General features: G+C 38.4%; 1 long non-coding RNA gene across 1 annotated transcript in view; it reads right to left on the reverse strand.

Annotated features, from left to right (window-relative positions):
- The window catches only part of LOC132436291 (uncharacterized), a 296,497-nt gene that overhangs the window by 132,786 nt on the left and 137,649 nt on the right, over positions 1-26,062 (reverse strand). Inside the window, exon 2 of the long non-coding RNA XR_009521759.1 lies at positions 3,554-3,624. This is a non-coding gene — a long non-coding RNA (uncharacterized lncRNA). The remainder of the gene's footprint in view (positions 1-3,553; positions 3,625-26,062) is intronic.

Consider the following 26,062-nt stretch of genomic DNA (forward strand, 5'->3'; position numbering starts at 1 on the left):
GTAAATAATTCAATAGTAACTCATGTATTAAAATCATCACCATCACCGTTATCAGTATCACCATCATCGTCATTTCCATTGATTCACTGCCTACTTACGTAAGTGTTTTTATACACATACTATGGTTTGTTTGCGAAGGTGGTCACAACTGTTCCCATATCTATGAGCCGGTGCCTTTGCAGTGTGGCTTTACCACTTTTCGCATCAAGAAGCAGTGTTTATTTTCCTCTCTTCTTGAATCTAGTCTGGCCTTGCACTGATTTTTCCGGTAGCATGTGGAAGAAGTGACTTTCTGTGATTCTTGAACCTCAGTCACATGAGGTCTCACAGCTTTTGCAGCTTCTCACTGTTCAGTTTTGTGACCCTGAAATCACCGTGTAGGAAGCCAGGCCTAGTTTCTCGGCAGATAAGAGACCAGGTGGAGGGTTTGAGAGAGAGAGACAGAGAGAATGAGAGAGAGAAAGAGATTCAGGCAACAAACACCAGACATAAAAATGAGGCCATCTTGGACCATTCAGCCCCAGTTGAGCCACCAGAGAGCAGCCACAGGGGACACCACAGCAAGGCCACCAGACAAAACAGTTACCTGATCCCAACTCAAATTGCTAAGCCACAGAATCAGAAGCAGAGAAATGATTTTTGTTTCAAGCTACTAAATTTGGGGGTGGTTTGTACACAGGAATAGATAACTGAAACATGTCCATTTTCTGATTTACTCCCCCATGGAACACTGTGTGCTTTCCAGTTCTACAGCACTCCCTTTGGAATGTCTGTTGAATATTTATTATATACTTGAGTGCCCACAGATGGTCTGGGTTCTCATAACACCATTACCACTTTAGGTGTCCAAAGCCCAATTCTCTTTTCCTGAGTCTTCCAAGGACTCTGGTCAGTTGTGAAAGAGTGGTTGTCCACATGAGGAGATTTAGAAAGTAAGCTGAGCAGTCCTGAGGCCAACAAGTGTGGGCTACCTGCTGACTGCAGTCTTCACTGGTCGGCCATGAGAAGGATGACATAGCCTATTAGCATGGCTGGTGTAACCATGCTCACTGAAGTGAAGACTGGTTCCCTCAAGTAGAGACCAGATCATCTTCAGGGTTGGACTAAGCTCTCTTACAGGGACACAAAACTAGACCAGGTATTGCTTCACACATTTTCTAAAATAAACTTTAAATCTCAATGAATCTGACACTTGTTCTGAGTTTCTACACTGTCAGACTTCCCTAAGGCAAAGGGTGACTAATGTCTATCTCTCTGGGAGAAGAAATGCAGTAAGTAGCAGAGTAGAAGAACATAGCTTTCAAAATCTTGTTCTGCCACACTGTAAATAATGTACTGCAATGTGGAGGGATGCAGGCTCAAGAAGAAATCAGAGAAATCGGAGACCATCCCTACTGGTCAAAGGAGTCAGGTAAAACTTCATGGAGGAGGCATGACATTGACCCTGTCAATCATGAACGACTTAAATTACCAAAAGTACAATCAGCACTATCAGGCTTTTCATGAAGACCATATAATCAATATGTTTGGATGCGGACATATCTTGAGCTCATTCTGAAACGTTTACTGGGTTATATTTATTCCTGAACAAAGCATTATTTACAATCCTAATACTTCACATTTTTATTCCACTCCACGTTTGAGAAAGTAGTTTTACAGACATTATCTCAATTGATTAACAATAAGTTACTGTCATAGGCGGTAGTTTCATCATTCACGCATGCTATCACCAGCCAGATTTACTGACTCTGTTTTGAACTAGTTGGTGGTTTTGCTCTGTTTGGTTTTGTTTTCTGCTTCATGCACATACATGCTTAGGACTAAGTCTGAGTTGTACAAGGACAGCAGTGGCTATTAACCTTCTGAGAGTCTCTTAAATCTCTCATTTTTAGTCTTCTCACATTTGGAACATAATGTTTCTCCCTTATGGGTGTCAGTGAACCTTAACACATGGATGTGCCATTTTAAAATATTTCTGACCTTTGCTCACTGCTGACCCACCTAAACAACAAGAAACTTTAGTAAAACCCTGTGCCTTCCCCCCTTCAGGTCTCCTGGTGCTCATTTCTTATTATTTGGCTCATCTTCAGAGCATGTAGTTTTTATTCCTTGTCCTTCCCCTTACAGATTGTGCAACTGAATTCACCCTTTCCTCAATTCCTAAGATGACTCTTTATCCCATAGAACTTATTAGGCTGGCATTCTTCACTCAAGGCTGCATGATTGTATTTTTCTTTTAACCTTAATTAAAAGATTAAATGTTACTTATTACATTCCACCTGGGATAGAGCAAACTTAAAAGGGTATCACTCTCACTCTAACAAGAAAAAGATGGATAATCAACAAAATCTTAACCTTTTTTGAACCCAGCAAGTGCTAAAGTCACACCTGAGATCTAAGGAAAAACAGGTACCTCCACAGAAAAATGGGACACAAGCACCAACTCAGGGCATAGGATGAAGACAGGACTTCCCTATAAATGGCTTAGAAGACTACTTTAACTACTGGCTAAAGACTGAATGTGAGCTAGTATGAGATTATAGAATCTCTGGAAGCTACAACCCCATTGGCAGGACCTTCACCAGTGATCACAAGAAAGACCAAGGTCGTGGCAAAAGACAAGAGGAAGCCTCCATTGTGGCACAGGCCTAGATTTGGGGAGTGGCTTTCTCTCTAAAACATACACCAAGTCCCATCCGGATCTTTTCCATTAAGGAACAAACACTTCAAGTAGCTGGAGGAAGGGCAGTAAAGCCGTTGTTGCCAGGATATATATGAAGACCCACCCTGATTATGGGAAGGGAAAATGGAAAAACTCTCTACCCTGGAGAAAGGTAGAGGTATTCTAGTTCTGGTGTTAGGGCCTGTCTAACACTGAGTCTAGAGTTGAACCTCTCCGCCCACCAGGCTATCAGGCACTGAGTAACAAGCAACAGCAGTCTGTTGCCAGGAGAAGGTCAAGAGTGTGGAGAGAGACCTCTCTGAGGTGCAGGTATAAAGAGAAAGCCTAAAGCTGAAGATGAAACAGACCCTGAGAAAAAACTCTCCAGCAAATCAGTCCCCAACCTAAGTACAAGGCAGCAATACAGGAATTTGAAGTTGGTGGTGAACAGAAGGTAAGCAGAATAACAACAAAACTCAAATTCAGTCCAACTCCTTACAAGATTAATACAACACTTCACTTGGCAGGCCTAGCAAAAGATGAAGTTTTCCCCTTTCTAGGCCTAAATACTATTTATCTTAGTCTCTACTGTCACACTCAGGATGACCAGCTTTCAAGCAAAAAGTGCGAGATACACAAAAATTTAAGAAAAAAAACAATTCATGGTCAAGGGACAAAATAACCAACAAAACCAGATTCAAAAATGAACCATATATTAGAATAACAAACAGAATTTAAAATAAATATGATTAATATATTTTAAATATGCTAGTGGAAAAGGTAGACAACATGGATAGGTAGACAGAGAATTTCAGCAGAGAGGTGGAAACTCTAAAAGTAAAATGGAAATATTAGAAATAAAATAAACATTTTAACAGATATGAGAAATACCTTTGATGATTTCAGCACAGTCAAGGAAGGAACCAATGATCTTGAAGACAGGTGAGTAGAAACTGTCCAAACTGAAACACAAAGAGAAGAAAGAGTGGAAAAGAAAATTAACAAACATCCAACAGCTGGAAAAAATCAAATGACCTAATAAATACATAATTAGACTCTCAGAAGGACAAGAGAGAACAAGCCAGGAGAAAATTTAAAGAGATAGTGGCTGGAAATTTGCAGAAATAATGACATACACCAAATCATATAGCTAAAAAATGCAGAGGTTCCCAAGCAAGACAAGTAAAAAGTAACACACACACACACACACACACACACACACAAATCCCTAGACAAATCATATTCAAATGTTGAAAAACAAAGACAAAAGGAAAAATTTTTGAAAGCAGCCATGGGGTTGTGGGAGAAGAACATATTACATTCATAAAAATAAAGATAAGAATTATAGCAGATTTTTCATCTGTGCAAAACCAAAAAACAATGATGTGAATGTTTAAAGTGCTGAAAGAAAAAAACTATCAAATTAGGATTCTATACCAAGTAAAATATCTTTCAAAATGAAGGATAAATAAACTTTCTAAAGTGTTTGTTTTTTCAGGCAAACAGAAACTGATAGCATTTGTTTCCAGCAGACTTGCACTACAAACAAACAAAAAAATGTTAAAAGAGTTCTTCAAACAGAAGAAATATGATACTAGACAGACTTGGATGTACACAAAGAAATAAAGAGATCTTGAAAAATAAATGAGGGTAAATATTAAATCTTTCTTTTCCACAATTTTAACTGACACAAAAGACAACTGACTGTCTAAGGCAAAAACTGTAGCAATGTCTTTTGAGTTTATGAGTTGAGTTAAATATATGAAAACAATAGCACAAAAATGGGAAGGAGGAAGAGGGAGAATACTGTTATAATGTCCTTACTCAACACGTAAGGCAGTTAATATTATTAGAAGAGAGGCCATGGTTAATTGAAGATGTAAACTCAAGGCAACCATACAAAAAAATTTAACACAGTTATAAATAATTTACCAAGAGTAGAGATAAAATAAATAAAATATTCAATCTAAATACAGGCAGAAAAGGGAGCATAAGGAACAAAGAACAGAAGGAACAAATAGAAAACAAATGTAAACATAGTAGATATTAATCTAGCTGTATCAATAATTAAATGTAAATGACCTAACAACAGATTAAATATAGCCATCTGCAAGAAATCTATTTTAAGTGTAAAGACACATACAGGTTAAAAGAATAAGGATGGGGGAAAAAGATATACCATGTAAATGCCAATGAAAAGAAATCCATGTTGGCCATGTCAATATTAGACAAATTAAATTTCAAAACAAGGAATATTACCAGGAATCAAAAGAGGCATTACATAGTAGTAAAGGGATCCATTTAGCTTAGCAAGAAAACATAATATTAAGTGCATATATAGCAAACAACAGAGCTTCAAAATACCTGAGGCAAAGACTGATAGCAACTGAAAGGAGAAATAAACAAATCCATAATTACAGCTGCAGATTTCAATATTCCTCTCTTACTAATTGAGAATAAGTAGAAAAAAATTATTTAATAAAGATCTGAACAACACCATCAACTACCTTCATCATATTCACATTTATAGAACATTTCACCCTACAACAGCATAACACACATTTTTCTCAATAGAACTTTCTCACAGAATACTCACAGTGGTAGGCTGTATTATAGGTCATAAAATAAACCTTAACAATTTTAAAAGAATGAAAATAATGCAAAGTGTGTTCTTGGACCTACTGGAGTTAAACTGAAATCTTTACCAGAAAGATATCTAGGAAATCTCCAAATATTTAGAAATTTGTTGTTAGGTTAAATTTTTACTTTCTTTGTAGGTCCCTAAAAGGGAAGGGGGGATATTTGAGAAAAAATACTTTATTTATTTGAACATAACCATTTGAAAACTAGTGATACACCGGTCAGAATGGCCATCACCAAAAAATCTACAAACAATAAATGCTGGAGAGGGTTTGGAGAAAAAGGAACCCTCCTGCACTGTTGGTGGGAATGTAAATTGATACAGCCACTATGGAGAACAGTATGGAGGTTCCTTAAAAAACTAAAAACAGAACTACCATATGACCCAGCAATCCCACTACTGGGCATATACCCTAAGAAAACCATAATTCAAAAAGAGTCATGTACCACAATGTTCATTGCAGCTCTATTTACAATAGCCAGGACATGGAAGCAACCTAAGTGTCCATCAACAGATGAATGGATAAAGAAGATGTGGCACATATATACAATGGAATATTACTCAGCCATAAAAAGAAATGAAATTCGGTTATTTGTAGTGAGGTGGATGGACCTAGAGTCTGTCATACAGAGTGAAGTAAGTCAGAAAGAAAAAAATACCGTATGCTAACACGTATATATGGAATCTAAAAAAAAAAAAAATGGTTCTGATGAACCTAGAGGCAGGACAGGAATAAAGACACAGACGTAGAGAATGGACTTGCAGTTGGGGGGAGGGGAAGCTGGGATGAGGTGAGAGAGTAGCATAGACATATATACACTACCAAATATAAAACAGATGGCTAGTGGGAAGCAGCTGCATGGCACAGGGAAATCAGCTCGGTGCTTTGCGACCACCTAGAAGGGTAGGATAGGGAGGGTGGGAAGGATACACAAGAGGGAGGAGATATGGGGATATATGTATACGTATAGCTGATTCACTTTGTTATACAGCAGAAACTAACACAACTTTGTAAAGCAATTATACTCCAACAAAGATTAAAAATATAAATAAATAAATACTAGTGATAATTCAGACTAAGTCTGGGCTGACCATTATATGATTATTTAAATAAGAATTAAGTAATCTGGGAAACTTTGAAACTACTGGGGAAAAAATATTTGTAAGTTTTTTTGAACATATTGCACATATTATATGCTCATTAGTATTGTATTAATAGAATACACATTGAAAAAATATTTTTTGCATGCTATATAGTCAAAAGTATGCATTGCTAAGACTATAAATATTTATTATTCATTAAATTTATATCAAAGTTCTCAAATTTTCACTTGCAATTAACCAAGTCCTTATCAAATACGTACACTTTTTAAATTTCCTGTACTTTGTGATTAGTTTGTTCCACTTTACACACCTTAAAATAATAAAACTATATGTCTCATAAATATATCCTTTAATAAAAATGAACTGTCAAAGGGGTTTTTCTTGAAGATTATTTTGAATTTTTAGGTTTTTACTATGTTCAGTTATTTAAGAAGGATGTTTGCAGTGCTGTGTGTCAACCATTGTGCTAATAGACGAGGATAGAGGTTCCAAAGAATAATATTAGCTATTGTTTACTGAGTACTGGACATTCAAGGCACTATGCTAAGACTCTATGTATTATCTTAGTTAATCCTTTATCACCTCCCTGTGGTTATTATTTTTCCCATTTCACAAATAAGGAAATAGAAAATTGAAGAGATTAACTTTCCCCTTGACACACAGCCAGGGAGTTGAAAGTTTAATACAGATCTGTTTCCAAAGTCTGTGTTCTTACCTGTTCCCTAAGACAAGATCAGTTTCCTCATGGATCTTGCATCACAATGTAGTTGAAGACACAAGGCATGTATACAGATGGGTGAATTATAGCACAAGGCAGTTGATAATAATAAAGGTACCTGGAGTACCTAAAGTACCTGGAGGCCTGGAGAAATGTGTTTAGTGGTTAAGACTGCCTGAGTTTGGAAACTGCTCCAGCATTTGGATGGCCCTGGGCAAGTTATTTAACCCTCTTACCCTCAATTTTCCCATCTGTTAAATGGGAAAAATAGCAGAGGCTATCTCATAAAGTATAATAGAACGTCCCATAAAGCTGTTGTAAGGATTAACCAAAATCATTCTTGGAACATAGTAAACACCACAAATATTAGCTATAATTTGACAACTAATTAACATCTTTCCACCCCATTAGATTGAGAGTTCCTTAAGGGCAGAGAAAGGTTCGTCTGATTTGCTCAGTTTCATCACTAGTACCAGGCCCAGTGCCCAGCAGCGTAAGACCTTGGTAAATAATACCTAAATAAAAGATTCCAGGTGGTAGAGAAGAGGGGCTTTGTGATTGTTAATAATAGGAACCAGGAAGGACTTTACAGAGAAGATGGAATGAGAGCCAGCCCTCGGATGATTTAGTGATTTTGAATAAATGGAGAGGAAAGAGAAGTTCATTTGGGGAAAGTGAAATAGCATTTGGAAAGCTAATAAGGTGAGAACAGAAAACTTCTATTTGGGGGACAAAGAGTAGACAAACCTGACGGAGGCAGAGGATTCATGTAGGAAGCAATGAGGGGAAAAATCTGTAAAAGGAGACGAGAATTGGAATACAGGGCCTTAGATACCAGGCAAAACAAGCAATCCTCTTACTTGCCTTCTTTCAGCCTTTGCATCCCAGGAAGGGCTTATATTCGCTCCCTCTTCATTCCCGTGGGGATAAGACTCCAATCATTATATTTTGACACATATAAGCTACCCAGTGCCACTAGTACTAGGAAATATGAAGAGTCTTATAACACAGGTTTGGGTGTCAAGGCTAAAAGGCTCTGCTAAAGTCTTGTCCATGAGATCCGTACAGATTACAGCATTAAGAGCAATCATTTCTGCCTCCTGAAGGATGCAGGGCTTAGGTAGCTCTGCAGGAATTCAAATAAATCTCTCTCCTGTGACACTGAAAATGAATGAGAGATTGTTGCCAAGATTCTTAATGGTCCCATTACATGGTATTACTAATGATAATAGTCAACTCTGTCTCAAAATTGCACAAGGAAGGGGCTGGCTGTAAGCTTTCAGCACCTGAAAATCAGTTTAGACGTGCAAATTTGAATAATTTGAACAAATCCTCCCTGAGACAATTAGGAAACTTAGAATACAACCCATGTCAAGCCTATGCATTAAGAATGGGGATTGTAAACACTACCTCGCAGTTGGCTAGGTTTCACTTGAAAACCAGAGAACACGGAACATGGAAAATTCTCAACATCAGGAATGTCATTCTCAAAGCATAATGTCCTCTACTCTAAGGCTGGCTGACAGCAATAAGCACTATTATTTTTCTTCAAAGATAATGATCCACTGAAATCACTCGTGCCATTTTACTCCCCTCTAAATAGTAACTGTTTCTTCTCACCCTAATTTTCACACCCTTTTACTATTACTCCAAGACTTTCAAGAGTAGTTCACAATTCTACCACTTAATCATATGCCTTGACTTTCTAAGCACTGAATTTCACTGCTGAAACTGCAAAAAAGTACAGAACTCCCCTTTTTTGCCATTTGCCATCCTAGCCAACTCCTTAGGACTGACTTTCTGCCTTGGGTTAAGCGGAGAACTGAGACCACATGTAGCCCAGAGTTCGAGACTCCTGGCTCAGTGTTCCTTCTACTATGAGACCTTACCTTCATGCCATGATTTAACGTGTAACTCTGTCCCCAAGATTCACAGTTTTTAAAAAATTTATTTATTTTTGGCTGCACTGGGTCTTCGCTGCTGCGCTTGGGCTTTCTCTAGTTGCAGCGAGCGGGGGCTACTTTTCAGCGCACGGTCTTCTCATTGCCGTGGCTTCTCTTGTTGTGGAGCATGGGCTCTAGGCATGTGGGCCTCAGTAGCTGTGGCACGCAGGCTCAGTAGTTGTGGCTCATGAGCTCTAGAGCACAGGCTCAGTAGTTGTGGCGCACAGGCTTAGTTGCTCCGTGGCATGTGAGATCTTCCCGGACCAGTGCTCGAACCTGTGTCCCCTGCCTTGGCAGGCAGATTCTTAACCACTGCACCACCAGAGAAGCCCCACATTTTTAAGAGAAACTAAGTAAGAGGGAAGTGTATAAACCTCAAGAAATGAATCACTAAAGGTTGTACAAGGAGACATTCTGGACACCTGTAAGTCATTTTTTGTAAGAGGTCGTCTTCTTTTCAGTACCTCCCTGGTCCTGTCTACTCAGAATTTCCAAGTATCTGAACTGTGTAAATTTTTCTACTTTACAGGTTCCTCAGAGAGGCTCAGCATTCAAAAAGAAATGTTTATTCATTCAACAACCAGTTTGATCACCTACTAATCCCAGCCATTCTGATTGCTAGGGGTACACAAATCAAGACAACTTTTGGATGCAAAGGGTTCTCAGGTTAGTCTAGAAGGCAAACGTTTGAATGATGATAGTGCTGCATAACAAATGTTATATTTGAAGGAGTCCTGGGGTGCCAATATGAAGCAAAAGAATCTATTAGCTAGGAAGGTTAGGGAAGTTTTCAAGAATGACACGCACCAAAATAGAGTCTTTGAGGATGAATTTGGAATTAGCCATAGGAAAAGAGGTAGAAAAGGAATTGCAATTGGGAACACAAGCAAAGTCATGGGAGCATATGTCATCATAATGTGTCTCGGGAATCACAAATAGCTTGATATGGCTACAGCACAGATTGTGAAAGAGGAATAGAGACTGATGAGGCTAAGAAAGTAGGCAAAGAGATGCTTTGAATGCTAATCTAAGGACTTGAATTTTATCCAGCTGTGAGCTACGTTCTACTTGCCAGATTCCAATTTAATTAATAGGTTATTTTTATAAAACAGTGAATGAAAAATTCAGGATTCTAAGGACCTAAAATCAACTATACAACTGTCTACTGCCATTTGGATATATAACAAGCATCTGAAATTTAATGTCACCAAACAGAACACTTGCTTACCCCATCCAATCCATCCCTCTCCAGAAAGCTCTTTCCATCTCTGTAAACGGCAATACCATCCCCCCAGCTGTTCAATTCCAAAACTTAAGAGTCACCCTGCATTCTGCCATTTTCCTTATTTTCCACTTCCAAGCCATCAACAAGTCCTGCCAGCACTACCTCCAAAAATTATTCAGAATCCAACCATTTCACATCAGTTCCATGTCTATAACTCAAGCCAAGTCTCCTCATCTCCCATTTGGAACACAAGAATAACCTCTTAACCAGTCTGTTTTCCTCTCCTTCTTCCCTCATTTTTCTCCACAAAGTAACCAGAATGATCTATTTTTCCCCAGTTTCATTGAGATATAATTGATATACAACATTGCGAATGTTTAAGCTGTACAGTGGGTTGATTTGATTCATTTCTATATTGCAAAATGATTACCATCAAAATGATTGTGTTAGCTGACACATCATGTCACATAATTACCATTTTCTTTTTGTGATAAGAACACTTAGGATCTACTCTCTTAACAACTTTCAAGTATATAACATATTATTGTTAATTATAATAACAATGCTTTCAAGTATATAACACATTGTTAATTATAATAACAAGATCCTCAGAACTTATTCGTCTTCTAACTACAATGAAATATCTGAAAAAGAAGTAAAGAAAACAATCCCATTCACAGTAGCATCAAAAACAACAAACTGCATAGGAGTAAATTTAACCAAGGAGGTGAAAGACGTACGCTGAAAACAATAAGACTTTGGTGAAATAAATGGAAGGAGACACAAGAAAATGGAAATATATTCCATGTTCATAAATTGGAAGAATTATTATTGTCAAAATGTCCATACTACCCAAAGCTGTCTATAAATCAATGCAACCCCTGTGAAAATTTCAATGGCATTTTTACAGAAATAGAAAAAACCTAAAATTTGTATGGAACTACAAAAGTCCCTGAATAGCCAAAGCAATTCTGAGAAAGAAGAACAAAGCTGGAGGCATCAGAGTTCCTGATTTCAAGCTATACTACAAAGCTATAGTAATCAAATCAGTATGGTACTGGCATAAAAACAGACACATAGGCCAATAGAACAGAATCAAGAGCACAAAAATACCCACAAACATACAGTTAACTAATATTTAACAAGGGAGCAGAGAATATACCAAGGGGAAAGAATAGCCTCTCCAATAAATGATGGCAGGAAAACTGGATATACACCTACAAAAAATGAAACTGGACCGTATCTTACATCATATACAAAAATCAAATCAAAGTAGATTGAAAACTAGAATGTGAGACCTAAAACTGTAAAACTCCTAGAAGAAAATATAGGGGATAAACTCCTTGAAATTGGTCTTGGCAATGATTTTTTTGTACTTGACACTAAAAGCAAAGGCAACAAAAGCAAAAATAAACAAGTGGACCTATATCTAATTAAAAGGGTTCTACACAGCAAAGGAAACCATTAACAAAATTAAAAGGTAACCAGTAAACTGGGAGAAAACACTTACAAATATCTAATAAGGGGTTAATGTTCAAAATATATAAAGAACTCATACAACTCAACAGCAATAGCAAAAAGACAATGTGGTTAAAAAATGAACAAACATTTTTCCAAATAAGATATTCAAATGGCCAAAAAATACATGAAAAGGGTGTTCAACACCACTAATCCTAAGTGAAATGCAAGTCAAAACCACAATGAGATACCACCTCATACCTGTCAGAATGGCTACTGTCAAAAAGACAAGAAATAACAGGTGCTGGCAAGGACGTGGGAAAAAGGGAACCCTCATGCAATGTTGGTGAGAATGTAAACTGGCACAGCCACTAGCCACATAGAGATTCCTTAAATATTAAAAATAGAACTACCATATGATCCAGCCATCCTACTTCTGGCTATATAGCCAAAGGAAATGCAACAGGATATCAGAGAGATACCTGCACTGCTATGGTTTTTGCAGCATTATTCACAATAGCCAAAACATGGAAACAGCTAAGGGTTTTGTCAAGGATGAATGGGTAAAGAAGGTGTGTTTTATATATTATAAAATATATATGTCTGTGTGTGTATATATTCATATATACAAAATTCACTCATAAGAAAGAAGGAAATCCTGCCATTTACCACAACATGAACGGCTCCTGAGCGCACTATGCTAAGTGAACTAAGTCAGACAGAGAAAGACAGATACCATATGATATTACTTATAGATGAAATCTAAAACAGCCAAACTCGTAGAAACAGAAAATAGAATGGTGGTTGCCAAGGGCTGGGGGAGTGAGGGAAATGGGAAGATGTTGGTCAAAGGGCACAATGATCTCTTAAAATGCAGATCAGATCGTCATTCTGACGTTTAAAGCCTGTCAAGGGCTTCTCCAAGACCATCTGTTTGGAATCCTACTACTCTGGGGTCTTGGACATGTAGTTCATCACCATGAGGATTTATTCTTCCAGCTACTTGGCTCCCAGTGGCTTATTGTCAAAGAGAAAGAAAAGAATTAAACACTGGAAAATATTTATTAGACAATCTGGATATTCCCTAGATATGTTAATACCAAACCTTCTGATGATTCCTTGTATTCTATTCTATTCTACCTATTATAGGATGTCACACTCTGAAACAAGAAGGGAAGGAGCTGAGACAGAACTGGGTAATGTTGCTGTAAGTTAGTACATCTCACTATCCCCTAAACATGTCTAGTTCTGAAACCATACTTTAAGTGTATTATATGAGTAATTGGAGGAACATAGTTTTAATGCAGCAGTTTGGGAGAAGTGCTTATGAAAGGGGTGTGCGTGTGTGTGTGTGTGTGTGTGTGTGCAAAAAAAGAGGAAGCAAGAAGGCGACAGAAAGAGAGAGAGAAATTGGGGTGGGGGTGGAGAAAAAGAATGATTTCTCCCAATCTGTAACACACACACACACACACACACACAAATATATATATATATATATATATTTGGATATATTTCCAGATATGCCTGTCTTGAAATAACGTTTCTCAAGATGCTTTCAAAGGTATAGCCATCGTGAAGCTAAAGTTGTTTTTCTTTACAATCCTAAAATGGTTTGTCACTCTGTTACTGGTACCTCATTCGATTTCATCACCAGGAAAATTAATTTAATGGCTGTTTACAATTCTGCATGACACTGTCTTTGTGTCCTATGGTCCTAGAAAGCAGTTTGGCAGCACAGAAGGCAGTTTGGCAGTGGACTGATCTTACTTAAATTTTGACTAGCAGATTCTACTACTGCTGGATGCTTGAGAATACCAAAACCAAGAAGGATTATTTAATACAGCTTCATAGTACTTCCCTATTTATTCCTGAAGAGATACAGCCTTACAAACAGTCGACAAGCCCAAATACTCCCATGAGCTTTAGAAAGCATGCAAATAAGGCAGGCCAAAAACGGGTTCTAATGCACAATACATTTTTGTATCTTTTTGAACCTTACATAGATTGTACTTGAGTATCTTTACCCACATAATTTTCCTGTATCATCAGGGTTGGATATTTTACGTCCCAACTTCTCTGAGAATGTGCTACATTTTTAAAGGTCAAGTGCAAAACTGTTCACCTTGACAGCTGCCCTTACAAATTTAGAACCGAGCTTCCTCGTAATGGGTAGGGGAAAATGTATACAGTCTTCCCATATAAGAATAGGTTTCCCGGCTACCCAAAAGTAGGGCATTCCTATGAAATCTTTCTTAAGCTGAAATGTCATAAAATGAAGAAGCAATTACCTTAGGAAACATCTTGCTAAGGGATGCACAAAATAAATGAAGATAAAGCACAGATGCTCACACACTGTTCAAAGCTATGGTGTCTTGATACTGAGATGTGGAATGCAGTTCCCTGAGAAGGAGCTTTGGCGGTACCACTCTTGCTTCTCCAGATTCCGAGTGCCTCTCTAACTGCTCCCTGCTAAGCAAACATTGAACGCTTTTCTCACTTTTCACCTCTTTTAGTAAAAGTGGAAATCCCCTTTGAATTCAGTTAGTGAGAACAGGTACTAATATAAGTCTTCTGTAAAAGCTAAGTGGGGTAAAGCAAATTTTCAAAAAGGTCTTCCTTTGAAAGACCTCCTTAATTTTTCTCGTTAAGCAACTTTCCCATCTACCTGTCACAAATAATAATAGCTAAGAATTACAACGAGTTTGAGACTGAAATTCAGGTCTTTTAATTCTAAGCCCCATGCCCCTTACAGTGGACTTTGCTGGCGTAAATGTATGTAGATTAAGGTCAATGGTTCTAACCTAGTAAAGGTGTTGATATGAAAGCAGAAAAAAGATATGAGCCTAAACATCGGAGCATTCTACTTGAAACTAAAATATCCAGCTTATGATAAAAAACCTGTCACTTGAAGCAGCAACGTTTTCCATATTCTAGAATGGAGACTTCTTTAAGACTTGCTGCTTGTTTGCTTACAGCCAGCTCCCTCCCTGTATGGATTAATTATCCAAGCAAGTATTCTTGGAAAAAACACCCTTGGCACCATTAATCCAAATGCAGACGTTTGGGGCCACTATTTGATGTATCAGTCAATAAACCATTGTATTTAGAAAACTTTTTGTTGTTTGTTTGGGGGGGAGGGTTTGTTTTGTTTTATGAGGAGAGGGTAGGCTAGAAAGGGAATTGTTCATTTCTTTTAAAATGAGAAATTGATACGAAAATATCTTTTTTCATATAAACTTAGATGACACTGTATTTGAACTGACGCTAAATCTTGTGGCAAGAGGAGTAGTATTTTTATTGTGTTTTGAAACTTATTTACAAGAGACAGAGTAAAGGACATGCTTTTACAAGAAAGCAGAGAATCATCATTTACAGATGCTACCAAATACGCCACAAAGTAATACCCATAATTAACATTTTCACAGCAATTTGGAGCTTACAAAGAAGTTTTTATTTACCCAATATTGTCTCGCTTGATGATGTAATTTAGGAAATATAGCTACTTCTACTTTACAATGAGAAGCCTACTTTACCGGTTCTCAGAGAGGCTCGGTAAGGAATGGAGGCAGCTCTGCAATTCAGAGCTTCTGATCTGATTCTGGCTCTTTCTATCTCACCACAGATCACAGCTGCTGCCTCTATATATTCAAAGACACTGAAAGAGACCAATCATTCTTGGCCCTCAGCTTTTGAAAGTCCCCAGTGTGTCCTGGCATTTCCACTTCCTACCAGTTTTTCCAGTGATCTTTTTGGTAGGTTGTGCCTGTCAATGAAAAACTGTTGCCTGCCATATCAGTAAACAAATGATGTCACAGCCATCAAGCCATCACATGACAGCCACCCCACAGTAAGCCCTGAGGGAACTCAGGATAGAAACAGAATGCCCACCATCAAGACATCAGCCACTGCAGCCACCCCCAAATGGCACACCCTGAAGAGACTCAGGAGGAGAAAGCACAGGATACTGGCCCCAGAGAGCTGAGGTGCATATCAAAGGAACAATTTCCATAAGCCCAGACTTTTGCATCTTCCTATGCATAGAAAAGTGCAAAATTCATTAACCTGAGATGTCTAGTTTTCTCTAATTAACAGTAATCTTTTGATGTTCTGATTACCTGGTCTTTTTTTTTTTTAAATTTATTTATTTATGGCTGTGTTGGGTCTTCGTTGCTGCTCACGGGCTTTCTCTAGTTGCAGTGAGTGGGGGCTACTCTTCACTGCAGTGAGCAGGCTTCTCATTGCAGTGGCTTCTGTTGTTGCACAGCACTGGCACGCAGGCTCAGTAGTTGTGGCGTGTGGGATCTAGAGCGCAGGCTCAGTAGTTGTGGCGCATGGGCTTAGTTGCTCTGCAGCACGTGGGATCTTCCCAGCCCAGGGCTCGAACTCATGGCGCCTGCATTGGCAGGTGGATTCTTAACCACTGCGCCACCAGGGAAGTCCTGACTACCTGGTCTTTGTTGCAAAAACCCCTATATATCCTGGCTCCCCCCTACCTCTTCAGAGCAGTCTCTCAGAACTATCGGAGACGCTGTGTTCCAGGCTGAAGTCCTCAGCTTTGTCTGCCAAATAAGACATAATTCTTAACTTTCAGGCTGTGCATTTTTTTCCGCTGACATGTAGTATCCTCAAACAATGTTCCCTCAGTCACAAAAGCATGTTGAGGAGGGGACACCATGGTTCCATTGTTTTAGGAATCTCCCCTTCTTTCTCTAATCTAATATGGAGGAGCCTGAAAATGCAGCTCTGCTTCCAAGAGGACTGCTTCCTCTCTCAGTTTCCCAAAGTATCAGCAAAATGTGTAAAATCTGGGCTTCCCTGGTGGCACAGTGGTTGAGAGTCTGCCTGCCGATGCAGGGGACATGGGTTCGTGCCCCGGTCCGGGAAGATCCCACATGCCGCGGAGCGGCTGGGCCCATGAGCCATGGCCACTGAGCCTGCGCATCCAGAGCCTGTGCTCCGCAACGGGAGAGGCCACAACAGTGAGAGGCCCACGTACCGCAAAAAAAAAAAAAAAATGTGTAAAATCTTCAAAAAACCTAAGTCCTGGGTTTGAGTAAATTTAAGCAAAGTGTATATATTTCAGCTCTTCATTTATACTTTAGAGGATGGTTTTATTAAATGCAATCGTATCTGTGTTTACCCAGCATTCAAGGAAAAATACAATAAATCTATTACGTGAAGACATCATGAATTGAGAATGATCACACAAGGGTCAGATTCTGGCCATCTCAGGCATATATGGTGAGACTGGTCCTTTGGTTCATGACACTAGCTAAAATTTCAATAACCACTCACAGACCTCCCACATTTCCCAAGAATTACATCACTTCTCGCCATCCTGTGACTCGGGATATAACCACAAACAAAAGAATAAAGTTTTGATCAACTGGGATAAGTAGCTTGGAAAATAATTTGAATGAATTTATCTCAAAATCCAAAGCCTTCTTCCAATAATTTTTCCTTAAATTTTAATAGTTACGGTTTTCACATAATTGAAGTCTGAATGAACGAAGGCAATCATTGTAGCTCTGGTAACTTCTCACCATCATCAATCTCCTATTCCCCAAATTAAATTCAAATAAAGCTTGTTCAAAATATTGATTTAAAAGGGAAACATCCCAGGCTAAAGAAATCAGAGTTAGAAATACTTATACTTTCTAGCCCTCTGTTCTCAGGATATAAATAGAACTGCCAACAGCATGATCGGACAGAAGTAAGGCCCAATGACATAATGGGTGCAATACAAAGGCTACCCCAATTCTTCAAATTCACCACTCTTACTAATAACACATTTAATGGGGGGGAAATAGGAGAGCAAAAGAGCAATACAAACGTCACCCCGTAGTTATGGTATACTTCTGCAAGAAAGTAAATCAAGAGATTAATTTACTACTCAGGCAAAAAATTTGATGATTTCTTTTCTTCCTCTTTCTTTTACTACCCTTTTCTGTCCAAAAGACCTCTAATAAGGTTTAAGTATCATCAGACTTTAATTTGTACCCTTAGAGTTGAAAATTAAATTGCAAAACAATCTTCCCCCATCGTTACTGCAAATATTTAAAATTTGTTCTTATAAAACATTCTTTTTGAAATATATTTTCCTCCAATGTGACTTGCTGTAATTTCTCTAATGAGAAAAGCCATGTATAAGATTCTTTCCCTGCCTTCCTTCTGAAATGTCTTTGCTAATTGAGATGCTTGAAATGACCTTGGTTTCAAGGAGTATCTGCTGGCCAATGGAAGTTACCTTTGACCTAGATCTCTGGGAAAGGAAGATGCAATGAGCTTGAATTGATTTTAATGGTAACAATATACACCCCAGAGACTTGGGCAAATGTGTGGGTGGAAGATCTAAGAGATCCACTCAATTCAGCCCAAGTTCAAATGTATGTTCATCTTATACTATCATGCTCTGGTTTTTACTTTGAAAATAAGAACCAAAGTTCAATTCCTGTGCAAATTAAATGTAAATATTTATTACTTATCAACATTTCTCAATGAACTGCATTTTGTTGTATGAAATCAGAGGAATAGAAATCTTCACAAGCATCGATGTAATTGGGCTACTTATTTTCAATCCCCAGATTAAGAATGATTTTACCTTGCTCACTGGATGTACTGATCAAACCATCCAAACTTTATACGAATGTATCAAAGTTGCAAATAAGATTTCTCAAGGAATTACAAGGGAGGTAGGGAAACAAGTGTAATACATATGAAACGATCAGGTAATATTATGAACACATATCATCAAGTATAGTCAGAAGACAACTTTATAGGTGATGAGAAGAATGGAAGGCAAAGTATCAGAGTCTTCATGGAGGCGGGAGAAATATGACAGACATATGGAAAGATCATTAAGCTTTGAGTAAGTAGAAGGCCACAGAAGAGGGAGAACAGAGATAATTTGCTGGGGTTGCTAACCAAAGCTATGATCCTGTTGTTCTTATATTGCATTGGTTCTAAAACAATTAAGACTTAAAATTTCTAGGATCTTTTTTTCATATTTTAATGTCTCAGAAATGAGGATGCAAATTACAGTCAAGAGCATGTCCTAGTCTAACTGGTGCTGATTTTCTATTATGATGGTACCATCACGGTCCTCAGTGGTTTGTTCGTCAGTCGATGGTATCTTACATCTGAAGATATAGAGAATGTATAATCATCTTATAACCTAAATCACAGAAGCAGTGAACACTGGACTGATCCTCTAAACACTGTAAGGCTACATGATCCTGGCTTGTGATTTACTTTACAATTCCATTATATGCAAACCTGATTTCACCCTCTTACAACAAGAGGGAATGTGCCAGTTATCAGCTTATTACCTCTCAGTTCCAAATCCACCCTTCACTGCCTGCTTGTGAAACTGAAACATTTCTCCCTTGCCATGTGACAGGATGTTAATCTCCGTCAGTAGAGAATATGGGAAGGGACCTGGAGAAGGAAGAGTTTCTCCTCCACGTTCTGCTGCGCTTTTATTTTTTATTTATTTATTTTTTTTGCGGTACGCGGGCCTCTCGGTGTTGTGGCCTCTCCCGTTGCGGAGCACAGGCTCCGGACGTGCAGGCTCAGCGGCCATGGCTCACGGGCCCAGCCGCTCCGCGGCATGTGGGATCTTCCCAGACCGGGGCACGAACCCGTGTCCCCTGAATCAGCAGGCGGACTCCCAACCACTGCGCCACCAGGGAAGTCCTGCTGTGCTTTTATTTTTCCTGCTCCTGCTGCACAGGGCTGGAGGTCACGACGCCCAGGGAAACTCATCCCTAGTGAATTTCCAAGAAAGGTCCACAGGTTCCCCAGCTGGCTTTCTGAAGGTGAGTTCCATGAGCTTCCTGGTGTCTTCCTAGTGACAGCTTTTTGGTCATGGCTTCCTAGTGAATTCAATACCATCCTCCTCCCCTGGGAAGCCTCCCAGTGAATGTCACTGGCATCCCAGCAGACAGTTCTCTAATTTAGGATTAAAATAGATCTCATATACCAAGAGGGAAAACCTGATAGACTTATCAGTTAGCTTTCTCAGTTAAGGCCCATCAATGAGAGCAAAATTAAAAGTGCATGGTTGCGTTGGGGTTGGAGGATATGCAGTAAAATGGGTTGACTGGGAAAAAAAAGAAGTTAATGAAGAGATAGATATATGTGCATGATTGTTAAGGTGTTTCTAAATGATCATAAACCACCTAGAAGCTGTTCTCTCTCAACTTCTGTTTCAGGAGATGAGCCTCATTATCAGAACAGTTCATGTTTTTTACTCTTGATCCTGGACAGAAATCATCCTGATACGTTCAGATACAACAAAAAAAGATCCTTCTACCACTAGGAAGTTTTTTTCAGCATGACAGTAAACATTCAGAGGATTCCAAAAAAAAAAAAAAAAACACCCAGATATTTAACACTGGAGAAACAAAACAGTTGCCTGACAGTTGATTTAATGTTTCATTTTTTTTCAACCAGATGCTTTAGTATCTCATACACACTTTCTAACTATTTTGGTACAATATTTCCTTGTACAGCTTAGTATTTTAAAGGCTGTATTGTTTTAACATTGAAAAGTACAAGAAATGTGAAAATAAGAAGTAAAATGATTTTCATTTCTAACTCAAAAATGCAATGAACAGATTCATGGCTTTTAAAGAAAAGGAAAGCATTAGCACAGGTGAATTACCATCCGAACCTCATTTTAAAAAAATCACTTTGTATTCTCTTTAGATTTTAGTTTTCCCTTGTATTTGAAGATCAGAACGTAAGATATTTAAACTTCAGCTGAAGGACTTTTAAGGCATTCTAAAGTATTAGGTTACTTTCATAAAATAGTTTCTTCCTTATTTACCAATTTAAAAATAGTGTACAAATTTAGTCTAAAGTTTTCAAAAATTCTTAACTTCTCTCTGAACATGAAAACCCTTTAATCTTAACAATAAAACTGTCTTTTACTCATATTATCCTCCTTCAAATTGATAGTTGCCTTAGTCATCTATCATCTTGTGTCTGACACCGTTTCTTTTTTTTTTTCATTTCCCAAGTATATTTTTTGGTCAATGGAAATTCTGTCAGGATATTATCTCTGGGCCTTCCATATCCTTATTCTCTTTTCTTACCCTTTATTTCTTTAAGTCAAAGATAAAAGAATTCAAAAAGACACACGTGAGTTTGAGCAAAAGAGCTGTTCATATTGAACAAGAAAAAGATTTCATTCAGATACTCTAAGATAAACTTCGAATGGTTAATTTATCCATTCTCATAGAGTCGTTTTCAGCTCAAAGCCAAGGACAGGAGCAGAGGCTCTTACTCTGATTTTATTGTGTTCGGTGTGTTCTGATTGAACTAAAGCAGTGAAATACAGGCTTATCTTTCCCAGCTGGAGGCCATCAGAGAAGGCCCTATTTTGTGCATATATTCACAAGATTATTCACATAAATAATTCCCTTTAGATCTGTGCTATATTGTCAATTCCACCAGCACCGTGATACAGGCATTCCAATGCTCTCAAAAAGCCTGTGAGGACATAGCATCCACTTCCACTAACAAGAACAATGCTGGTAATTCTCTGAGTGTGAGATATGCAAAGAATACACCCTACCATCTGCTGCACTTGTTAATGAAGGTGTTGCCATCACAGAACATGACACTGGGAAGGAGCCTTGGTGAGCATCTAACTCCTCTGTTAAAGATAAGAAAATTAAAGGTAAATGAGGAGGGGTGACTTTCCCAGAGTCTCCCCAGGAAGCCAGTTGTGGCAGAGCCAGGAGCAGAATATCTGTGATACAGGGCTCTTTGTATGTCAATATACTTGTCTAACTAGCTTCTAGTCAAAATTAAAATCATGTCCTGTTGTCCTTCTTTGGATAATGTTAATATCATTCAAAAATTTCAGGCTTCCCTGGTGGCGCAGTGGTTGAGAGTCCGCCTGCCGATGCAGGGGACACGGGTTCGTGCCCCGGTCCGGGAAGATCCCACAGGCTGCGGAGCGGCTGGGCCCGTGAGCCATGGCCGCTGAGCCTGCGCGTCCGGAGCCTGTGCTCCGCAACGGGAGAGGCCACAACAGTGAGAGGCCTGCGTACCGCAGGAAAAAAAAAAAAAAAAAAAATGTCCTGCTCCCCTACAAATCCAATCCCCAAAATATTCTGTTGTGCTATTTAGATTTGTTGTTATCACCAATAAAGAAATGATGAACTAACACTTGTCAGCTGAGGAGGAGGAAAAAGGAATCAATGACTTCTGAGGGTAAAGGAATGTGAGCAAGGGCAGGTTGAAGCTCACAGATGCAGAGTTTCTGGAAAGCCCCAGGCCACTGCCTCTGGACCAGCCTGTCTAATGAACTAGAAATCCCATTATTCATGCGTCCTTTGAGATATTTAGTCCGTGTCACAATCAGAAAACTCTGTTGTGGGCAGAGAAATTCATACGAATCGGGAGCGTCATTAGGCAGCACTGTGTGAGTTACAGCTCTGCACCCTTGAGCAACTGGAAAAGGATCTATACTATCTGTACACAAATATAGCTAAAATAAGGCAGCAGAATGGTGTCAAGTCCTAAGTACATTTCACTTATAGATGACTTTAGAAAGGCCCTCCTCCCCCCGCCCCCCCAGAAAGAGAACCCCACTATCTCATTGAATCTTAACAAACAAATCTTTTAACGTGTATTAATGGTAGACAGACTGAACAATAAAACAAATTGAATAGACCCAGGAAGCAAGCAGGAATACTTCAGAATTCTCCACCAATGTCCAATTCATTACCGGGGACTTTAAAGCACGTTTGCAGGCATTCCGAAATCCTGTTATGGACTCTCCTTTAGTTCATCCCCTCAGCCTGGCTCAGTGTGTGTCAAATGTTAGTTCACATAAGGACTACTTGTTATGCAATTCTGACCATAGGCAACTTTGCTTTATACCTTAGACTTTGAAATCTCTGCTACAAGTACAATGCATCTCCATCACCTTTGCAGGTGGAGCCAGGACTGGAAATGTGGAGCCATGACATTAAAGCCTTAATGTCCAGACTGAGGTGGACATTTTGTCCATTAATGTCGGACATTATGTTTTTGAGCAAGCAAATGGAGGAAAGTTTACCAGTTTCCAGATCATTTCAGTGGTCTGGGTATGAGACAAAGAGGTGCTAAACTGGGATGGTTGTAAAGATGTAAAGGAAGCAAGAAGCATTACAAAGGAAGATCCCGATAGCCGACTGGATATGAATGGAATATTGATAATGTCGCATAGTTACTAAAAGCAAAGTCTTTTTTATCTTACAGATCTGGATTAAACTCCAATTCCCACCACTTTCTAGCTACATGATCACAAACATTGACTTAACTTCCCTGTGATGATTAACTTCATGTGTCAACGAGGCGTCCAGACATTTGGTCAAACATTATTCTGGGTGTCTGTGGGAGTGTTTCTGGATGAGATTAATGATTTCTTTCCAGAGTTGGTACGACACATATATCACAAATTTTGTGAATTGATTCCTTTGGGACTTTGCTTTTGATCCTCCCAAATAAGCTTTTGGAAATTGCAAAGCTCTCTTAAAACACCCAACGTGTACAAATTGGATGCCCCAGCACGCAAGACCATTGCCTCTGCCTCATGATACACAAGGTGAGCATCTCCTTGCTTCTCACACTTTACATTTCTCCAATAACACTTTGCCAAGGATAGTGGTCCTCCCTGCTACTTGATCAGAGTCTGGATGAAAGAAAGAGAAGGAAAAGCACACATTTAATATCAAAATGTCGCTCCGCCACAAATAAAACATATGATATTTATCTTTAGGGTCCCTTATACCTCTGTTTCTTGTTTGTCCTACTTGCACTTCATCTTCTTTGTCAAGGGCCATCTACCCCCATGATCTTGCCTTTTACCAAAAAGTTCTTTAGAACAAGATTCTGCCATCTTAGACGACCCTTAAGTACAAGTGGCTGAAAAGGCTTGAGCACTAAAACTTCCAGAGTAATTTGCATCTTAATAGTAATCAAAGACTTGAGCTAAAAATAAAACCCAAATCTGCACTGATGGAATTGCCAGAATCAGTTAACTCCTGAGTAGACATATTTTAGACCAAGGAGTCTTCCCAGTATTCTAAAAAATTATACCAATAGGCAACTGTTTCTCCTCCAGACATTCCAACAATATATTAGGAGAAGTGTTGCCTTCCTGGACAGTTCACTGTTTCATGTTCTAAATTTAAGAGACATATGAAGAGAATGCAAATTACATGTTGCACACTCAAATAGGAGGTATGATAAATAATGCCAAAGTACACTCCTAATTAAACTACTTGAAATTAAAGTACAATTGTGAATCACCTGGTGTTTAACTGAGAGGTGACTACAGAGAACCTGCTGGTTTTATCTAAAGACTGACTTAATGCAACTATTAGAGTGTGAAGGCATTTCACGGCTGGGAAAGTTTCTAAAAGTTACAAAAGGTTGGGTTATGATATAATACCATGTGGATAAACTGGAGAAACTGAAATCGACACAATGAAGGTCAAATAAGGTTGAAAAACTACAGAACAGAGCAATGATACAAAATGAACAATAATATGGAACATTTAAACTAAGTCACGGTCACAGAAATAATGATTCATTCAGACTGTGATGAATGCAGATAAATATTGAATGTTGCCCTCCTTCTACTCCTAAAAGGCAAATGCCTTTGATAAGCAGTATAAGTAGAAATATTACCAGCTCCACATACATAGCAATTATTTCAAGATTATATACTCTTTTTTTTTCTTCTTACATCTTTATTGGAGTATAATTGCTTTACAATGTGTAATTTAATTGTTTAATTTAATTTCTAATTGTTAGAAATTGTTTATTTGTTAATTGTTTAATGTAATTAACAACTGTTTACTGTAATTAACAATTACATTAATGTAATTAACAACTGTTTAATGTAATTAACAATTGTTAATTGTTTAATGTAATTTAATTGTTTAATTTAATTTAATTTCTCCAAAAGAGAAATTAAAAGGACACAGAGTAGAATTTCATTCAGGACAGAGAGAACAAAATTTTTTTTAAGATTTGAACTGAAAATCTCTGAAGGAAGGAAGTTAAATAAGGGTTGAGAGCTTCTGCCAGTGGGAACAATGATTGGGGCCCAACATAACTGTTTTGAAACATATGAGCAGCCATCAAAAAATACAAAAAATGTGGGGGTATTGGGCCTTGATGACTCAGAATTTGTAGAGAGATTTTTTCAAACAATGGGATTAGATTATAAACAAATTTTAGAAATGAAATTTTAAGCCAATGAATAATTGGTAACATAAGACCTCCTGAAAGAGTAGAAAAAGACAATAAATAAAACTGATATCAGGCTTCCCTGGTGGCACAGTGATTAAGAATCCGCCTGCCAATACAGGGAACACGGGTTTGAGCCCTGGTCCGGGAAGATTCCATATGCTGCTGGAGCAACTAAGCCCGTGCACCACAACTACTGAGCCTGCGCTCTAGAGCCCACGAGCCACTACTACAGAAGCCTGCACACCTAGAGCCTGTGCTGTGCAACAAGAGAAGCTACTGCAATGGGAAGCCCATGCACCGCAACGAAGAGTAGCCCCCACTCACCACAACTAGAGAAAGCCTGTGAGCAGCAACGAAGACCCAATGCAGCCAAAAATAAATAAATAAAACAAATAAAAAAAAATTGATATCAACATTCTAGTACAGTATAACTCTTTGGGGGATAATTGGAGCATTAATAAAAATTGCACTTTGGAGGGAGGGAAAATGCGAGTTGCTCTTCACCTTGTGTAAAGTTTCAGCTACACGAAGTGAATCAGTTCTAGAGAGCTGCTATACAACATCATGCCTGTGGTTAACAATACTGTGTTGTATGCTTTAAAAATTGTCAGAAGGATAAATCACATGTTGAGTGTTCTTACCGCAGTAAAAAAAAATTTACACTCATCATGACAGCATGGGGAAATAAAACGGGCAGTTTTAAAACATCAATTAATAAAATCCTGCAAAATTTTGCCCACCCTCAAACCACATTCATAAAAAGCAACAGAACATGAGACGTTGCTTCCAAAAGTTGACACATGGTGTTTTTTTCAATATTACTGAGTGCAAAATACCATGATAATCAAACTACTAAAATAATATTAATGATATAGTATTACCTTACATTTGTGTGATACCTCACCATTGTCAAATCTCTTTCATTTCGGCTTTATCCAGGTGTTTCAAACCATTAATTGCCCACAAAGTCCTAGTTCTCCTGAATTCTGACCTTATGCTCCTTATGTATGATACTTTGTGACCATATTGGCCAATGAGCTTAATCGGCATGAGT

This window comes from Delphinus delphis, chromosome 13 (assembly GCF_949987515.2).
Source record: "Delphinus delphis chromosome 13, mDelDel1.2, whole genome shotgun sequence".
Taxonomy (NCBI): domain Eukaryota; kingdom Metazoa; phylum Chordata; class Mammalia; order Artiodactyla; family Delphinidae; genus Delphinus; species Delphinus delphis.